Source organism: Monodelphis domestica, chromosome 1 (assembly GCF_027887165.1).
Source record: "Monodelphis domestica isolate mMonDom1 chromosome 1, mMonDom1.pri, whole genome shotgun sequence".
NCBI classification, from domain to species: Eukaryota; Metazoa; Chordata; class Mammalia; order Didelphimorphia; family Didelphidae; genus Monodelphis; species Monodelphis domestica.
This window is the reverse complement of record NC_077227.1, coordinates 153,803,901-153,824,840: the sequence shown is the minus strand read 5'-3', so window position 1 is coordinate 153,824,840 and position 20,940 is coordinate 153,803,901. Positions and strand designations below refer to the sequence as shown.

The 20,940-nt window shown below is 34.4% G+C and overlaps 1 protein-coding gene across 25 annotated transcripts in view; it reads left to right on the top strand.

The window, feature by feature from the left end:
• HERC1 (HECT and RLD domain containing E3 ubiquitin protein ligase family member 1) overlaps window positions 1–20,940 on the top strand; it is a 242,772-nt gene that overhangs the window by 33,196 nt on the left and 188,636 nt on the right. For 19 of the 25 annotated variants that reach the window (XM_056820227.1, XM_056820224.1, XM_056820225.1 and 16 more), the window contains one exon: window positions 15,449–15,601. The exons of the other annotated variants lie outside the window; for them this stretch is intronic. The gene's annotated coding sequence lies outside the window, so the exon portion shown is untranslated. The remainder of the gene's footprint in view (window positions 1–15,448; window positions 15,602–20,940) is intronic. 25 annotated transcript variants of the gene reach the window in all.

Genomic DNA, 20,940 nt, shown 5'->3' with positions numbered 1-20,940 from the left:
AGTTATATAACTACAGTCTAATTGGGAAGAAAATTCTCCTTAATTATGTTTAGTTTCCTTAAGAGAACTTTGATAGTAAATAAAGGCAAAATGCCAGTCTGCACTTTTTTTTTCCACATTGGGACTTTACTTCACTGATGAGATATGCTAATAAAATAATTTGAGACTTTATTTGCTCTATTAATGAAAAATGACTGTCAGACTACATAGAACAGGTGATTTATTTTTCTTGCATTTCTAATTTTTCCTGTTATATGTTAACATTAGAATATAAAAAACCTATTAATGGGTCTCTTGAAGTACCAAAAACTTAAATAAAATTCCAGATGAAATCTCTGATTCTCACTTTTATATTTTTCTTTGTTCAGATAATTGATTAGAAAACCTGCTGTGTAATAAATGAAATTATTGTAGGTTCCTGCTGTTATTGTTATGTTCTTTTATTATAGAAAGAAAAATTTTAAACTTTGTTTACTAACAATGTCCTAATACATATGGGTTATGTGTTTGCTGAAATGAACAATGAAATATGAATGTAGTTTGTTGGCTAATTGTGGTTATTCATTCAATATCCATTAAGTTCAACAAGACTATAACAGTGATTGAAAATTCTTATGCTTTAAAATACTTATGGAAGTTAACCTAGGAAGACTTAAAATTGTAAAACCATATTCTTGTGGTTTGTATTCTGTCTGTTGGTGTATTTGTGCTTGGCACAATATGAATTATAACTTGATGTTTTCAGAACTCATCAAATTTCTGTGAAAGGCAGAAGCAATGTTATTGAAGATAGAAATTTAAGAGCTCAAAGTTTTGGATCCAGAAAATTATTCCACCACATTTTTGTGGCAGAATAAAACAACTTCAACATGACAAATGATTCCATTTGATAATGCAGCGTAGCAGAAACAATACAGTATAATGTTTGAGATCTTCTAACTTTTATTAGCTGTGTGACTTTGCCTCAATGATAAAATGAGGGTGATAATTCTTACCTATTTAAAGACATGGAAAGTGATCTTTTGAAATCTTAATTGTATGATAACTGTTTTATCAGTATAACTTAGAACCATATCATTTTAGACCTAGAAAGAGACTTCCAAGTATTATCTCCCAACCTTTTGGGATTGTGAGGATGAATCCATATATATGAATAAAGATCTTGAACAAATTTAGATTGTTCTTTTTTCCTTTGGATATATTGCTACCTTTGTGATCAATAAAATGCAAATTCATCTAAAAGCATTATTTAATTTATAATTTGTCATTATGCATTTTTCAGTCATCAGATGCTAATATTATAGTTCCTGTTCAGTGAATATGACAAATTTTTTACTCATAATTGAGTCCTCATAATTGAAAAAGATCAGCAAACACTGAATTAGTTCTCTACAGCCCAAGTTTCTTTGAAAAAAGGTGCTTTAGAAAGATGAATATGGCAGTGTTGTTCAGGAACAAATTCTACTTAAAGGCAGATGCTAGACATGCTAATGCTATCTAAGAAGTGAATGGGCCTGGGGGTCTTGGGGCTCAGTGCTGATTAGAGTAAATAGAGAAAACTTTTACTTCTCTCCCTCCTCCTTACTACCCCCCCCCCCCCCCATCCCCCAGTACTCTCTGGATGTATGTGCAGTGGAAAGAGCACTGGTTCTTCAGTAATAGTCAAAACTGGACACTTAAGTGTGTGTGTCTCTCCCATTCTCCATGGCCAACTCAGTTTCCCCTGACCTGCTTTCCTCATCTGAAAAATTGAAAGAGAGGTTGGACTGAATGGCCCCTGGCATTTCTTTTAACTAAATCTAAGACCCAGTGAATCCAGTGACTTAATAAGGACTTATTATATAGAATTAAATTTTGAATTAGCCCACTCCAAAATATGGAGAGAAGAGCAAGTATTATTACATTTCAATTTAACTACTCTTCTCTTGGGATTCTTGTGTTGCCATAGAAATAATTTTGCTCTAGTCATCCCTTTTCATGTGATAAACTTGAATTTGGTGGATTTGACCTGATTGGCTACTACTTCTCTAGTTCTAGGAGTTTGCATTGGTGGGGAATAGTCAAAAGAGGCAGAGTTTGAATATGTCTATTAATTCTCATTTGGGTGTAATGACTGCATGATTTTTGTTTTTGTATCCCTTTTGTATACAGGCAGGGCCTAGTATGTTAGTAGGTATTTTTGTTTATTGAGTAGGGCTTCCTATACTTTTCCTTTGATTTTTGTTTCCATGACAGCATACTGTGTTTTTAGTACAAGTGTTATGCTCAGCTTTACTAGGATCTCTTCCCGAAGTATACATTAAGACCCAATAGATGGAAAGACCACTTAGGCACTTAACCAAGATTAGTGTCTTTGGTATGAAACGAATTAAAAGAGATTTATTAGTCCTAATTTATTTATTTTTTGTAAAGTAGGCATTTTTAGGCCACCAAAGCAAACTAGTCATAAATCATAGTGGAATTTAGAATTAGCAGCTTGCAGAATTAATGTGATCATTTTGTCTGATATGAAGATAGCTGAAGCACACAAGTTATGAAATATTTTTATCCAATATTTTAAATATAAAGTCATTGCTCTAGAGCCAGGAAGCATTTTAGGTACTTCTTGTACATAGTAATTATGCTAGGCAAATCATAGGGAAAATCACTTTGAATTAAAATTTGTGTGTTGCATTATTACTCTTCTAGTTTAGTGCTTGGCATACTATAGGTGTTTAATAAATACATGTTGATTGATTTTATATAGCCTTTCTTGTTAAAGTAATTTGAAATTGTATTTTGCATTCCCATTATGCCACTATAACCACCTTTTCTTTCTCCATCTGAACTTTAGATAGATTTAACAGTGTTATCTGTGACATTCCATCCAAACCTCAACTTGTTTTATATTAGGTCTCCCATAAAAGAATTCTTATTAGTATGCTCTCTCACCCCAAATATTGTCTGAATCTATCCTTTATCCCATTATTCTCTGCTTTGTATTATACTAACCTTGCTTCTACTCATTACACAAACCTCTGATAAAACATACACCTTTTGAGAGCAGTAACTGTCATTTTTATTTTTGTATTTTGAGTACCTGGCATAGACCTTTGCTTGTAGGAGTTAAAAAAATTTTTTTTTTTTGCAGAAATGAAGAATGTTCTTTTTCTCCATCAGACAATGGTGTTGTATGCTATATATAGGGCTAAGGATCCTATAGTTTTACATGGATCATCTTAAATAAACAATTTTGCCAGTAATTTTTTTCATTAGTTATAATAAGGGTCTTTAATTGAGGAAAGATTAATGAGATTTACAGAATCCCCTCCATCCCCATGAGCTACAGAATTCAATATGCTTATATACATCTTTAGAGAGGAAAAAGGACATATGCTTTGCCACCCATTTGGGAACAGCACTGGCCACAGTCTAGAATTTGCCAATAATTTCAACATTCAGGTGTCTTACTATGTGTATGGCACTTTACTAGGTGCTAGGGATTAGGGATACAAAGTCCCTCCCCTTAAGGATTTAATATTTTACTGTGGAAAATACAATATTGATAGAAAATATAACTTATTTTTTGGCTTGGACCTAGATTTTGTTAGTGTAAGGAGTTTATGCTAAAGAAATTTACTTTATCAATGTAGATTTGGCAACTATTCAGCAATCAGACTGCAGTTTAAGAGAGCTGCTCCAGGAATTGAGAATTTGAGTGACTTGTTCATGGTGGTTATATTGCCAGTTGAGTAAGACAGAATTCTAATCCTTTTCTTCTGGGTTCCCTGTTCACTAGGTCTCACTGCATTGCAAATATAAATTATATTCAATGTAAATTCATAGGGAGAAAGAAATAATAAAGGGAAGGTTAAGGAAAAGTCTCTTATTAGAAGTGGAGCTTGAGCTGAGCTTTGACAGATTCTAGGGATTGTGAAAGATAGAAATAGAAGAAAGCCTAAACCAGCCATGGAAGATAGTCCATATAAAGGTAGGGATCCTGGAGATTGTATGTTGTTAAGAAAACAGCTAGGCAAGTTTGGTTGGAATATAGAGTATTGATGAAGAGGAGCAATATGAAATTAGTTTAGACAAGTACATGGGAACCAAACTGTGGAGTGTTTTTTCCCTTTTTTTATTAGAAAATTTTTCCATCTACATTCTCAATATATTTCTTTTAAGTGTTTAAAAATGATGAAAAAAATCTCCAGTCAGAAAAAAACTCTTAAACAAAACTTCTACCAAATCTGACAATTTATACAATATTCTATAGCTGTAGTCCCTTATAAGGAAAGGGGGAGGAAAAGGTAATATTTTTATATCTCTGTGGATCAGATTTGCTCACTACTATTTTTACAACATTCAATTTAAATTTTTTTAAAAATTCCTTCCCTTTATATCGTTGTACATATTGTTTTCTTGGTTCTGTTTACTTTATATCAGTTGGTCTAAGTCTTTCTACATATTCTTCCATCATATTCTTTATTTTTAACATTTTTTCTTATGAACCTAACATAAAAAAAATGAACATTTCAGAATACAATAAAGAGTATTATATATAGTTGGTTTTCTTTTTTTGAAGTGTGTATTAAATTTGACAGATTATAACAGAATTGTTCTGCTTTTCTATATGCTCTTTAGAATTTCCTTTAGGATTTTTTCTTTTTAGGTTTTTGCTTTTCTTTTTAGAATTTTATGATGTTCCTTTTTTTTTTTTTAAAGGAATTAGCTTAGGTGACAGTGAATATAGTGCTTTTCTGGAGTCAAGAAGATTTGAGTTCAGATCCAGCCTGGGGAACTTACTAATTATGTGATCTTGGGCAAATTACTTAACCTCTGTTTTCTTCCGTTTCCTCATCTATAAAATAGGAATAATAATAATAGCACCTACCTTACTGGATCTGTAAGGATCAATTGAGGTAATTTTTGTAAAGCACTTAATACAGTGCCTGGGCTGTGTTAGGTTCCATCTAAATGCTAGCTATAATTAATTATTGTCACAATTCCTGCCTCCCAGCCCTTTAACAATTCCTTTGCCCTCTGTGTCCTCTCTTGTGATAAATAAGTATAGTCAAATAAAACATTCACAAACGGACCATTTTAAAAAATAATCTGTCTTATTCGTTTTCTCTAATGCATTGTACTCTGCCAAGAGTACATGGGGAGCATGCTTCCTTACTAGTCTTCAGAAACCATGATTGGTTATTGCATTGATCCTTGTTCTGAAGTCTTTGAAAGTTGTTTTCTTTTATGTTGTAGTCATTGTATAAATTAATTTTCTAGTTTTGCTTGCTTTTTTCTGCATGAGTTCTTATAAATCTTCTCATGTTTCTCCGAATCTGTCATTTTCATCATTTGTACAATATTCTAATGTATTTGTATATCATAAGTTGTTAGCCATTCTATATTCATTGCTATTGTGCATTACTATTCCATTACCTCTGTGTACCACAATATATTATTTGTGTACTAAATGATGAACATCTACTTTGTTCTCGGGAGTTTGCTACTTATAAAAATGCTTTCATAAATATTTGGAGACCTTTTTTATCATTGATCTCAGCATATGCCTAGCAGTAAGATCTCTGGGTATGAACATGTTAGTCACTTTCTTAGCATGATTCCTAATTGCATTCTGGAATAATTTGGATGAATTCATAGCCTGTGGAGGGCTTTAACTGCTAGTGGGGACTTAGTATTTTATCCTAAAAGCTATTGAAGGTTTTTGAGCAGAAGAATGATATGATATACATTCTTCATTTTAGAAAATAATATCCTAGCAGCTTTCCAAAGGTTGCATGAGATAAGGAGAGATGGGTGAAAAGGAGGCAAATTAGGATTTTAGATTATAGCGCAGTGAATTTATTTACTCTTTGTCAAACATTCTGCTAGGATTTGGGAATACAGATGCAAAAAATGAAAGCTTCTGTCAGGGAGCTTAAAGTATGTGGGGGAAACAAAAGGGACATATATAAATATTTGAATTAATAGAGAAAATATAAATAAACACAAAGCAGTTTAACACATTAAACTGGGAGGGAGAAGGAGGAAAGGGCTTTCTTTAACAATATCTGGAAAGCCTTCATGTGAAGGTGGGACTCAGTTGCTTCTTGAAAGAAGAAAAGGATTCTTATTAGTCAGGGATAAAGAGACTTTTGGCAGACAGCTATTATAAAGGCACAGAAGTGGGAGATGGTGTGTGAGGAACAGAGAAAAGGCCAGTTTGACTGGATTGTAGTATTGAGGAAGGGGAGCAATAGCAATGTATGATGAGACTGGAAAGATAGCCTGAGGTCAGATTGTAAAAGTGTCTTTAAAGGTTAAAACATGGGAGTTTTTATTTCACCCTAGAGTTATAAAGAGATATTAGAGTTTACTAAATAGGGAGTAACATGGTCAGATCAAAGCATAAGGAAAATCTCTTTGGCACTGTATTTGGGAAGGATAGATTAGAGAAGGGGAAAGGAATTAAGGCAGGGAGATTACATGATCACTTAGGCAAGCTTTTGTAATATAGTTCACTATTCAAGTTGAAAGTGTCATCTGAGAGGTGATTTAGGGTCCGTACGGTGAACCAGTGTCATGTAGTAAATTTATGTAGGATCATCTAGACCTAGAAGGGATTTAGGTCAAAACCTTCATTTAACAAATAAGGAAATTGAGGCCCACTGAGATTCATCTACTTGCACAAAGCAGGATTGAAACACAGGTGCTCTTCACATCTTGTGCACATGCTAGCTTAGAGCCAGATTTTGTCAGAATATAGAATATGTAGCAGGGAATATTGTGGCATAGTTAGAAGTCATGTCAGCCTGGAGAGGTCCATTAATGCTAAGCAATTAGACTGTGAACCTTATGTTGTGGGCAGTAAGGAGCCATTGAAGATTTTTGAGCAGAGAAGTGACATAAAATTCATGTCTGAGGAAAATTAAATGATATGGAGGTAGTACAGAGGTATCATACATGCAGCCTGCAACATTCTCGAGTGTGACAGAAACCAGATTAAAATTTAATTGAGAAATATGTAGCAAAATATGCATTTAAAGCATAGATAACATTAAAATTTTTAAAACTAAGTATATGTGGCCTGCATATGGAACCTTATCTACAAACTATTGGTTCCTGTTTATATTTGAGCTTAATACCACTGGATTAGAGGTAGGAGTAGGATGGGAATAGAATAAAGGAAGGAAGACCTGTTAGGAGTCTCCTATAATTGTCCTGTTCAGTTGGGTGGGAATGAAGGCATATATCAGTGTGGTGGTTGTAGGAATAAAGAGAATTCAGTACATGTGAATTATTCAGGTTGGGAAACATAGTGATGAACAAATTTTTGAGGTCCAAATAATTGGCAAGCTTTCCAAACAGCATTTTATGAACAAAACATTGATGTGGAATCCCAGCTCTGATATTTCACTAGCTCAATGATCCTGAACAAATCATTAGTCTTTCTGATCCTCAATTTCCTTATTTGTAAATTTTACATGTTAGAGATTAAGGTACAAGAAAGACCTGAAAGTAGAAGACTACATTATGAAGAGGTTTGAAAAAAAAGAGGATTTTGTATTTGATCTTGGAGGTGATAGGGAGCCATTGGAATTTATTGAATTTGGAGTGGGATTTGACCTGTCTTTTAGTAATCATTATAGTGGTTGAATGGAAGATGAATTGGAAAGGGTCAAGAGACTTGATATAAAGCAGATTCACTTAACAGACTTATGCAATAGCCCAAGTGTGAGGTGATGAAGGCCTAGGCTAGAGTAAAAAGTGAGAAGAGGCTGCATGTTGGAGAGATTTTACAAAGGTGAAATCAACAGCCCTTGACAACAGATTGGGTAGGAGAGGTGAGAAATATTGGGAAAGTAAGTCAGTCAAGTAAGACATTTAGATTGCAAGGCTGAAGGACTGAGAAGATTGTGTTGCCCTACCTAGTAATAGAGAAAGTAGGAGATTAGGAGGGTTTGCAGGGATATTATAGTTCATTTTTGGCCATGTTGAGTTTAGAATACCTACTGGGCATCCAGTTTGAGATTCTGAAAGGTAGATAAGAGATTGAAGATCAGCAGAGAATAATCCAAATTAAAAATTATTTGATCTGGAATGGATTTTTATACTTGTCATTTCTTGAATAACTAGTTACTTGAAAATTGAGCAGGTGTTAAAAATTGGCAGTGCTTAAAGTAGTCTTCTTAAAAACCTGCATTGTTGGTAGTATAGCTTACTATAAAGAGTATTTAGTGTTCTGAATTATTTATTGCATTGACATTTAATCTTTCAAGTTTCTTCTTTTACTTTTTAGTCTTTCATCTTTGTAGAATGCTTTTTAGAAATCAAAACTCTTATCTATGGTCCTGGGCAGGTATGACATAGGGTAGATCTGTTTATTCTGGTGTACTGTTTTATCATTTCCAGAATCCAACTGTTTATTTCCAGTAAGGGAGGAATTTCAAGGTTGGAGGATTCAGGATGAGGAAACTTGATACTTTATGTTCTGAAATTTTTTCATATTTTAGTTCCATTATTTTAAATGAATTCTCAGACAGTAATAAATTTCCATGTTGCACTGTAAATTGGAAAACATAATCCAAAGCCAAATATGAGCAGTCTTTTAGATTATTTGTATTTTGGATTCATTCCTCTACTTCAGTTCATTTGATTAAATAAATTAATAATGTTAAAAATTTTATTCTTTGGGGGCAGCTGGGTAGTTCAGTGTATTGAGAGCCAGGCCTAGAGATGGGAGGTCCTAGGTTCAAATCTGTCCTCAGACACTTCCCACCTGTGTGACCCTGGGCAAGTCACTTAACCCTCATTGCCTAGCCCTTACCACTCTTCTGCCTTAGAACCAATACACAGTATTGATTCTAAGACAGAAGGTAAGGGTTTAAAAACTTTTTAAAAATTCTTTATCATTATGAATTTGACAAGCACCTAAAAAGAAAAATTACTTTTTATAAAGAACAGCAAAAAAGGGACTTTATATGAACCATGGAATTGATAACATATCAAAAGAGTGAAAAATATTGCATGATATAGGGGAAAGAGTGCTTTATCAGGGAGTCAGGAAACTAGGATTGTAACCTAAATTCTATTGCTTAGTTTTATAAACTTAGGCTAATTATTTCACTTCCTTAGGCTTTACTTTACACATTTTAAATGGTAAGATTAGATGATCTCCAAGGTTCCTTCTATTTCTAATATTGATGATTCTATTTGAAGGATTGGAAAACTATTCAGGGCCATCACTGTTCGATTCTACTCTCTTCATGTATCCTGTACATAGCTCTAGAGAAATGTACAGGGAAACCATTCCTACCCCAAACAAACAAAACCAAACAAAATAAAAACTTGCATGATTGTTTTCTGGCTTATTGTGTCTTGTTTACATGCAGGACAGATAATTAAGTGTTTTGGTTTAGTGGAATAACTACTAAATTTCTTTTCTCCCCAATTCAGAGTCAGAATGTATTTAGAAATGATTTTAATGTTAAGGGCAAATGATGTCACAAAAAAAAAACAAATTTTACAGGTATATCATAGGAAGGATAATGTTCTCAAGAAAACATTAATATACTCATTTGAGAGGCTCTAGTATGTGGTTTTGTAGTGAAGGATAATCATTAGCTTAATTGAAGCCTTATTGCTCAGACACTCAATGGATCTTTTATTTCATCATGATTGTTTCTTCCAAAGATGTAGATCACAATCCATGCATGCCCATCCTGTTCACATTCTCCTATCAAATTGCTGCAGTTTACCTAATGTGTTAGGGTGCCCTTCTCAGTTCTTTTACATAGATAGTATACCATTGAAACATATGACTTGTCTATTATTTATCTCTTTAATATTGGCCACATGACCAGCTTATTTCTTTTGCTTATACCCTTGGAGTAATTTTTATACTGTTTTTTCTTTTGTAATTGTTTGTTTGTAATGTGTCACACCCTGTCAAGCCCCAAATACCTCTCCTTTTTCTTTTGGGTGATCCACAATTTAATTTCTTTGAAGACTGGAGCATTCTGCAGTTTATAGAAATAGAACATTGAAGGAAATATTTAAAAGATGGCCTTTTGCTTTGGGAAGAAAATGTTTTAAAAAGAATTTATTTTTCCACAGGCAATTCGGCCAATTTTCTTCCATTTTTGTTCAATTCTGATCACATCATTCTTATTCTCTGTCAGTGTCAATATTTGTTATTAGAATCTAAATGTTACTATAGGCAAGTTACCTCTGCTTTATTTTCCATATGTAAAATAGAGATAATAACACTGACCTTCCAGGATTGTTGTGATGACAAAGTGAGATATTTCTAAAGTGTTTTGTAAATCTTATAATGCCATGTAAATGTTGGCTATTATTATTCACCCACAGATTGTATAAAGCATTTTGCAGAAATAAAAGCCTAAATAATTTGGAGAAACAGTTGTTCATGTTTATCAAGTCATTATAATTTTTTTTTAAATTATAGTATTGGCTAAATTAATTTATTCAGTGCAATACCAAATTCTCAAAAAGAATATTTTTATTGATCTAGAAAAAGGTAACCGTTTACATAAAGGAAGAAAAAGTCAAGAATTTGAGGATTCATAATAAAAAAAGGGAAGAAATACAACAAAACTGAAGAGTCAGTGCTATTATCCCTCTTTTAATTATGAGGAAAATGAGACAAATTAAGTGATTTGTCCAGTAGTACCAGATCTCAAATCTTATCTATGACAAAATAATAATCATTAAGACATTTTGGTACTGGTAAAAAAAAATGACAGGTCAGAGTGGAACAGATGAGGTATACAACATACAGAAGCAAACATAGTAGTGTAATGTTAAATTCAAAGACTCTTGATACTGGGAAAAGGATTCACTATTTCACAAAAAAACTTGTGAAAACCAGAGAGAGCTTTCTGGCAGAAATTAAACCAAAACCTGACACCATCTACCAAGATAAGCTCCAAATTGGATATAAGACCTAGATGTAAAAGATTTTACTTCATGATGATTTAGAGGCACAAGAAAGAAATTACTTTTTGATCTAGTAGGTGAAGAGTTTATTACTAAGCATATGATAGAAGAAATCCTCTCAAAAAAGAACAATACTAATTATATAAAATTAAAAAAGGTTTTGCACAAATGAATTAATATGAGGGAAGGGAAAAAGGTAAATGGAACAAATCTTTGCAACATAAAAGTCCCTCATAAAAGTATCATATCCAGAATCTTTAAAGAACTGATTGAAATTTACAAAACTAAGACATTTTCCAATAGATAAATGGTCAAAGGATTTGAATAGGTAGTTTTCTTCCTCCCCTCTCCCCCCCAAAACAACAACAAAAAACCCCTTATCTTCTCTTTTAGAATCTATAACAGGTATTAGTTCTCAAGAAGAAGAGTGGTAAGGGTGAGGCAATTGGGAGTTAAGTGACTTGCCCAGAGTCACCAGCTATGGAATGTCTGAGTGTATATTTGAACCCAGGACCTCCTATCTGCAGGCCTGGCTCTAACCACTGAGCAACTGTACTGCCTCTGAACAGGTAGTTTTCAAAATAAGAAATCTAGTTGTCATCAGTCATGTGAAAAATGCCCTAAATAATTATTTGAGAAATGCAAATTAGTTAACTATGATAATTTTACCTTATACCAGTGATGGTGAACCTATGGCACATATGCCAGAAAGGACATGCAAAGCCCTCTCTGTAGACACACCTTTTAGCTGCCTGCCAGAGTTTGTTACAAAAAAAGCCAGAGGGACTTGGGGCATAACTGTTCCCCTCCCCCTCTCCATGCACCTAAGGACACTTCTCACATGCCCTACCCCTCTGCCCAGCAGCCCAATGGTAACGCTTCCTCTCTTCTGTGTCTGGGGTAAGGGAGGAAGGTCATCAAGGTGGGTGTGACATATCACTGGGTCTGGGGGAGGGGGCATGACCCAACACTCTGATCTCTAAAAGGTTTACCATCACTGCCTTATGCCCATCAGATGATAAAGATACCAAAAGAAGAAAATGAGTAAGTTCTGTGGGAAAATATGTAGGCTAGGACACTGTTATGGATCTGTAATTTGGTCAAATCATTTTGTAAAGCAATTTTAAACTTTTTTTTTTTGCTTAAAAAGCACTAAACTCTTGTTTATTATATATATATGATATATATGTTTGTATGTTTATATTCACATATATAATAAAATATGAATTTGACTACATATATGTAATATATTGATATGAAATATGTAAACATTTAATTACATTCACATATCATAATTTGTATAATGATTTCCCAGGTATCATCCTTTGATTTCTAATTTTTTACAACTACAAAAAGAGCTGCTCTAAATATTTTTTGTATGTACAACTTCTTTTCCGCTTTGTTTGATCTCTTAGGAGTATAGGCCTAATAATGATATAGCTGAGTTTGTGGGAGAAGAGCTTATGCTTATGTATGTTTTTGTGTGCCTGTGTATGTACCTGAGATCAACACAAAAACACTTATGTAATTATATTTTATATATAAAGCATATATAGTATTGTGAATCTTAAAAATTCTCAGACCGTACTTCATAAGATTTGGTTAAGACCATTCCCCATTTTAAACAATGAAGGAACTTAGATCAGGAATGTGAGACCTCTACTCCACCCCTACTTAAGCATACTTTAGGGGAAGAAACTCCTTGCTGAACAATGAAAAATACTTAAACCCATACTTATAGTAAGGCAAAAGTTCTTAAGCTGTGCCTATTTTTAGATCTCATACAAAAGGGTGCTAAGTACCTATAAAGGTCAGGCAACTTGTGAATTTACTAGGAGCAAAGAGGTGAGAACTTACTCAGAGGATTTTTAATGTGTGAATTTAATCAAAAGTTTAAGCCTACTTAGGTGTGAATTAAGAATGGTCTGTCCTTTGGAAAACGTCTACTGTGATTGGTAGATGTGAGAACTTAGGGGAGGTGACATAGGAGAAAATTCCCTTTAAAAGGAGATGAAAAACTGAGAGAGGGAACTCTCTCCTGCGACTCTCTCAGGGACTGTCTCTGAAGAATTCTCTCTGGAAATGGAGCTGGCCAAAGCTGCCTAATGTCTCTCTGAACACTAGAATCTAGCTTGGGACAAATCTTGTGGTGAGTGGATTGAAGACTGACTCATCTCTCTCTCTTAAGGCTGGCCTAGCCTTTTTTCTCATTATTCCCTTTCTCTCGCTCTCTCACTTTCTTTAATTCCTCATTTGTATTAATTAAAATCTCTATAAAACCCAGTTGACTTGGGTATATTTCATATTTGGGAATTTTTCCCTGGCAACCACTTTATATTTTGATTTAAAACAAGATACTGTCTTGAAACCATATTTCTGCGGTCACAATTTAAGCCAAACACTCTTTTATCTGCCACAGTTTATAACTCCCACTATTTTTAATCACTACAGTGTATATATAAAGTATATATAGTGGTATAGCTCTAAGAATATTTTTGAGAGATGTGTGTCTCATATATAGTCAAAATACATATACATACAGAGAATATACTTAAGGCATATGTAAGTATATACTTAAGGCATATATAAGTACTGTGCTATATATAACAAATATATTCACCTCTATATGTGTGTATGCATATATACAAACATACACTCTGACTCACAATAGTCTTTGGCCTATACCACCATGTGTTCTACATATATTATAAATATATGCATACATATGTATGTATATGCACAATATATACTCTTTAACTCAGCTGTACCTCTACTGGGTCTGTACTCCAAAAAAAATCAAAGACAGGAAAAAAAACCAATGTGTACAAAATATTTATGGCAGCTCTTTTTGTGGTAGCAAAAAATTGGAAACTAAGGAGGTATCCTGTTGGGAACTGGTTAAAGAAGTGGTATTATATGAAATTGTTAAACATTGTTTTGCATAATGTAAGAAAATATTGTACCATAGAAAATTATGAAATGGCAGTTTCAGAAAACTGCAATGAAACTGATGTAGAATTAGGATGCAATAGTAGCATTATAAAGAAAAACAACTTTGAAAGACTTTAGAACTTTGAACAACACAATGGTAAGCCATGCATGAGTCTGAAAGAATGAAGATGAAAGATGTCTCTAATTAATAATGTCTAATTATTTTCAGAGAGATAATAAATTTAAGGCAGAATGAGACATACATTTTTACACAGTCAATTTGTTTCTCTTTACTAAGCATCTGGTATTGAGGGTTTTATTATTAAATACGCTCAATTGGGAGGGAATATAGTAGGAGGGACAGATGAATAAAAGAAAAAATAAAATAAAGTAGAGGTAAGCTCTTGGGGAGGAGAAGGAGGCATATGGGTGCAATTTAGATGATGTAAAAACAATATATCAATGAAAACTTTATTTTAAAAAATTGAAGGTAGTGATTTTATTGTCCTTGATGGTGAAAAAACTTTGCTTAAAAATGTCTTTACAGATTTGATCAATTATGTGCCTGCTTGTCCTCTTTCTATTTTCATTTTTAAAATGACCTTGGAATGACTGCCCTTAATTTGGTGTTTCATCATATTTTTTGGAAACTTGTTTTTTCTCTCCTGCTTCTTTTGCTGTTTTAAAATGATACTGCTCTTAATTTTCCATCATTCCTCATAAGTTTTTTCAAACAAATTTATTTTTATAAACTGGTGTGGCTGTTGGCTGCTATGCCAGTATTCCTGGGTAAGTCAAATGTTTGCTACCTAAAGGCAGTTTTGAAATTTATGGCAGTTGATTTTATATCAGTTGCTCAGGAAATTTTTTTTTCTTTTAGGAAATTAATTCATTTCATTGTTTTTTCTCAATGAGTTTAACAAGTATTTATTAAGCAGCTGTTTATATGCTAGACACTGTGGCAGGGGTACAAAGACAATGGAAATAATACTTGCTTGGAAGTAGCTTATTTTCTAATGAAGGAAGCAGTTATAATGAATTACAATTATATTTTTTGGTTTCAATAACTTGTTTAGTTACGACAACTTTGAGATGTTTTAATCGAATGCCATATATTCTTATTCTTTTTTCCCCCTCTAACTTTGTATTAATTTTGATCTTTAACAAATTAGTGGCCTGATTCTACCCAGACAAGTGCTCAGGCATGCTTCCCACATCAAAAAATGAGTCATTTCCCATCTGCTAAAAACATAGTTAATTTCAATGTTCTGTTTTTGTTATAATAATTGTTAGAATGAAAATGTGCTTTTTTACTTGAACTACAGGACGTGTTTACATATCACTGTTAATTAAAACATTCATATAGTCAAAAAAGACTGAAACATCTAAGCTCAAACAAATAATATATAAAATAGATAATGTTAAGTGTAATGGCTTTCTGGTTGGTCAGAAGCCTCTTTGTACTATAGATCATCTTTCATTCAATAAGCAAAATTCTCTAAAGTGCAGGTCTGACCAAGTCACCTCCCTATTCCTCCTCCCTATAAAGGAAACTCAAGTGGCTTTCTGTTACCTCTAGGACAGCGTTGGCGAAGACGTGGCATGTGTGCAGAGCCGGCACTCGGGAAGCTGCTCAGTTCCCCCTCTTCCCAGCACCTGAGGACATTTTTTGCATGCCCTGCCCCTCTGTCCAGCTGCCCAAAGCAAGCATTACCTCCCTCAGCTCTCTCCGGTAATGGGGTGAGGGGGAGGGGGCTTCACAGTCAGCTTGAATTTGCCTTCTGGGCACTCAAAGTAGGAAAAGGTTTGCCAATGCTGCTCTAGGGTCAAATATAAAACTCTTTGGCTTTCAGTTTCATTGTCTTACTTTTCCAGGCTTCTTATACTTTATTTCCTTCATGCAGTTTACATTCCCACAACACTGGCCTTCTTGCTATTCCTTGAACTTGGCACTATTTCTCCATTCTGTCCTTTTCCATTGGCTGTTCTTCATTCCTTGAACGCTCTCCTTTCTCACCTCAACTTCTTGGCTTTGTTTCAAGACAAAGCTCAAATAACATTTTTACAAGAGAACTTTGTCCCCTGCTTTTTAGTGCCTTTGCTTTGGGATTATCTCCCATTTACACTCTATTGACAATATCTTGTATTTACATAGTTGTTTCTTTCATTAGAATGTGAGCTTTCTGAAGGCAGGGGATCTCCTCTCCCTTTTTTTCTTTTGTTTTGCTTTTCTGTGTATCTTGCTTAGCATAGTGTCTAGGACACATATAGCACATATGCTTAATGGTTTTTCCTAGTTCCAAAGCTAGCCTTTCACCCTACAAAGCCAATTATTGGCTCAGGTGCTAAATGAGAATGGAATATAAGTTCCTTACCAGATCCCAGTTTATAATCCTATGATATTGCTTATCATCTCTGTAGATCAGGGGTTCTAAACTTTATTTTTTTATGTCATGGACCCCTTTGACAACTTGGTGAAGCATATGGCCTTCTCAGACTATTTGTTTCCTCCATTCATAATTGAGAGAAATGCTAAATTTAAGTTACAGAATAGTGGAAATAAAGATGTAATTTTCTCCTATGGTTGTTCTATGGTCTATGTGAAGTAAAATACCTTTATCCCACAGCACCCCAACTGTGGGTGTTACAGAATAATGTCGTATCTAATGGTCTTGTGTCCCCTGGCATCAACATGAGCTTCAGTGTGTAAGGTGGCCACCAAAGGAGAGGAGCTAGTGGGGTTTATAAGGGTAGGAGAGAGTTCTCTCTCTTTACTTCTGTTCTTGAACAGACTGGCTTCCTGGGCTGGCAGCCAGCAAGGGGGGTGGGTGGGGTGCCACACTGGGCTGAAACCTGGGACCAGATCTTATCTTAAATTAGCAAGGTTTAATCTCTCTCTCTCTCTTTCTCTCATTTTATTAATAAAAGCTTATAACTCTGGCCAGACCACCCTCATAATTATATTGTTACATCCTCAAATAAAGAATTCTTGAGTTGATTTCTAGATCAATATATATCTAGCTCTCATCCTGCACTATAGGTCTTCTTGGCTATTTTGATCTATTTACGTTTTAAACTCATGCCCAAAACTCATCATTTTTTCCCCAAAACCTTCCTATCTTTCCAACTTTGATGTACCTTCCAGGGATACCATGACTTTCCTATTTAGTCAGACTTGCAATCTCACTCTCATTTTTGACTCGCTGCTGTTCAGTAAATGCTTGTTTCAGTAAATGCTTGTTGACTGACTTATTTAGCATCATGTACATCCAATTGATTGCCAAATCTTGGCATATCTACCTTCATATCATCTTGAATATTGTCTCACAAGTAGTGATGAATTAATATTTTTAAAAGTTTAGCACAGTTGACTGGTACATAGTTGACACTTAATAAATGCTTGTTCCTTCCCTTTCTCCAGGTACATCCTTAGTCTGGTTTCACATTACAAAAAAACTCTGGCCTTTACTACTGTAATAGCCTTCAAACCAATTTTCTTGCCTCAGATCTCTTCCTACTTCCAAAACTTAAAAGAGCATTTTGATATATACAAGAGGAACACAGTTTCATGTAAAACCATCAACTTCCAATTTTATATTACTTATTTTTTGAAATATTTAACAAATTTCTCTCAAAACTGTTCCACCACCACCACCACCACCACCACCACCACTACCACCATCATCATTCCCCCACTCCCCAGGCAGTACTTCCTTTCCTTTTTCATCTGTTCATTTTCAAAAATGTTACATTGGCTAGTCTTTTTTTGGCATCACTATTGCTACTCCTGTTGTTCTCACCCCCCATCCCCCCATTAAAAACAGAGTGAGAAAATAAAATATTCCCTTTGTAACAACAAATAACTATAGCCCTCTCAACATACTCTTTGATCTAGTGTCACTGGCCCCACTTTTAACTTGGATAGGATATTTCAACTCCATACTCTGAATTTTTACTGGCTGTTTCCCCTGCTTGTTCCCTATGCTTGGAATTCTTTTCCTTTTTATCTCCACTTGCATTTCCTTTAGGTCCTAGCCAAGTTTCAGGAAGCCTTTAGTCATTTTGTTATTTTAGTGTCTTCCTTCTAAGATTATCTTTAGTTTATTCTTGTCTGTATTGTATGTAGCTTGTCTCCCCATTAGACTGTGAACTCCGTGAGGGTAGGTTCTGTTATTTGCCTTACTTTATATTCCCTACACATAATGTTTGTTGACTCAACTTGACTCAAGCAAAGTGAAACCACATGGTGACTGTTAAAAAAAAAATATATATATATATATAACACATATATATTACATATATATGTGTGTATCTTTCTGTACCTTGTTTCCATCAAGGAAATTGGTAATGTGTTTCATCATAGTCCGCTAGATACATAGTTGGGCATTCCATTCAGAGTTCTTGAGTTTTTGAAAATTATTTTTCTTTATAGTGTTTCTATGCTGTCTTCATGTAAAGTATCCTAGTTCTTACTTCACTTTAGTTCATACTACTTAAGATTCTCTAATATTTGTCAGTTTTTTTCATTTATAAGGACACAATAATATTATTACATTCTTTATTATCATTTGCTAAGACATCCCCTAATTATGTAAGAGGCAATTTGAGGTACTCTCTAATTTTTTTTTGTTTGTTGTTTTTCTTTTTTCCCCTCTTGATCCCCTGACTCTTGTTATGGCTAAGACTGGCTGATCTTCCTGGCTTCAGGCCCTTTTACTTGAGATAATGCTGATTGTGAGAGCCTCTTGAAAGGGTCACTGTGCAAGACACTGTGGTGAATTAAATCACCAGGGCTTTCAGATAATAGTAGCACCTACCTCAGGGTTGTTGTAAGCAACTAGCGAGATAATATATGTAAAACATTTTTCACTTCAAGTGCTATACAGGTTTAGTTATTGGAAGTGGAATGTGTGACCTGAGGCCCTTTTTCATTGTATGGTCTGGATAACTATATATCCAAGTGTACTGTGGAGGGAGGAGGGGTTTTTTTTCCCCTTCTTCAGGTATTGGTTTTATTAGATGATCTCTGAGATCCTTTTCAACTCTGCGGTTCTGTGACTGAGTAGAGTTCCCCTGATTTATCATGTACAAGATTATTAATTGGTAACCTTAGGAATCTTTGATAGAATAGTTTTTGTAGAGTGGTTCAGGCAGATTTCAAGAGGTTGAAAATGAGTGACTGTTCAAGGAAATAGAATCTTGGAGTGGAAATTACAGTTGTGTCCTCTTATCCACTGATTCTGTATCTACCAATTCAGTTACCTATGGCTAACCATGGGGAAAATTTTTTTTTAATTTGGGAAATTCTAGGAAAAAATAGTTCTTAAGTTTCAAATCACCGGCCAAAGGAGTACAGGCTGTAATGTAATGGAAGTCCACCAGCCCAGTACATGACTCATCATCCTATGTCCCCATACCAAAATTCCCATGGGAAATATTCCTCTAGTTTTACCTCTATTGTTCTGTAGTACCCTTGTTTAAGAAAGCTTTTATTTACTATAATAATAGCCCCAAAATACAAGAGTAGTGGTGGGGTTGTGTTCCCATATAACACATAAAATTTAATGAATCCATTTAATATTATAGGAGATATGCTTAGGTTTTTAAAACTGGTGGTGCAAGCTACAACATCTAGATGGTAAACTGAACCACAGATCTCATAGTAAGTTAGGTTTTTGTTAATCAATTGGTTCCCGAGTTATCTGTGGAACAAATGAAATGTTTCCCAATGGAGTTAAATTAGAAGAGACTTTGCTTTAATTAAATGTAGTGATGATTGAAAACATTCTTAATATTTTCTTTTAAAGGAAAAATCCAGGTACTCTCTTTAATTTTGTTAGTAGCACAGGAATTAGAGCTGGATGAGGAACGATTATTAAAGATCATTGTTTTGACTCAAGGAAGTTGACAAAATATATTTTCATTTATCCAAGGTCAAGTTAATCAATCACTTTATTAAGTGTATCTTATAATAGGCATTGCCTTAGTTTCTGGGGATGCAAAAACAAAAATAAAAATAGTTCCTGACCTGAAAAAGCTTAAATTCTATTAGGGGAAATAACATATAGAATTAAGTATATGTAGGGGGCAGCTGGGTAGCTCAGTGGATTGAGAACCAGGCCTAGAGACGGGAGGTCCTAGGTTCAAATCTGGCCTCAGCTACTTCCTAGCTGTGTGACCCTGGGCAAGTCACTTGACCCCCATTGCCTAGCCCTTACCACTCTTCTGCCTTGGAGCCAATATACAGTATTGACTCCAAGACGGAAGGTAAGGGTTATTAAAAAAAAAAAGAATTAAGTATATGTAAAATAAGGTAATTGGGGTGGAAGTAGGACTAGCAGCTGGGAGGACCAGGAAACATTTCTTGTAGAATTGAACTTTGAAGATATTTTGTAGAGGGTGGGGCAGGGATAAAGTGGATTCCAGTTATGTGGGACAGACCAAGGTATAAAGAGAAGAGATAAAATGTAATGGATTTTAGAGGTCACGTAAGGTGGTGATATGTGAAAAACCTGGAAAGGTAAATTGGAGTCTATTTAGGAATTGTCCTCCAGTTCCTAGTTCAGTTTAATTACCTCAAAGAAGTGAGTTTGCAGATTGGATTGAGGATACTATGTAGCTACCATACAGGGAAAGATGATTTGCAGGAATGAAAAGCATGTTGGAAAAATAGTTCTTTAACCGGAGATTTTTGTTATTAAAAAAAAAAAAACCTATCACATACTGAAGAATATGTGTTTAATTCATATGGTGACATAAAAATTAAGTTCTTCTGAAGTATTTGGAAGATATCTTAGAGGCAATGTAGTCCAACAGTTGTTTTACAGAAGAGAAAATTGAGGTCTTTGAAGTTGTGACTTAATCTTGGTGTCATAGACAATAAGTAGAAGAGGTGGGATTTGAAAAGTTGGGTCATTCTTTAACTCTAAAATCTGTTGCTCTTTTCATTGTACCATGTTGCTTGTTATTCCTGTTTTAGTTGATAGGATGCCATTTTATATTTACCTTCATGAATATATAAATTTTCAAAGTTCAGATTTCTCTAGGTGTAGAAAAATATTTTTCTTCGTA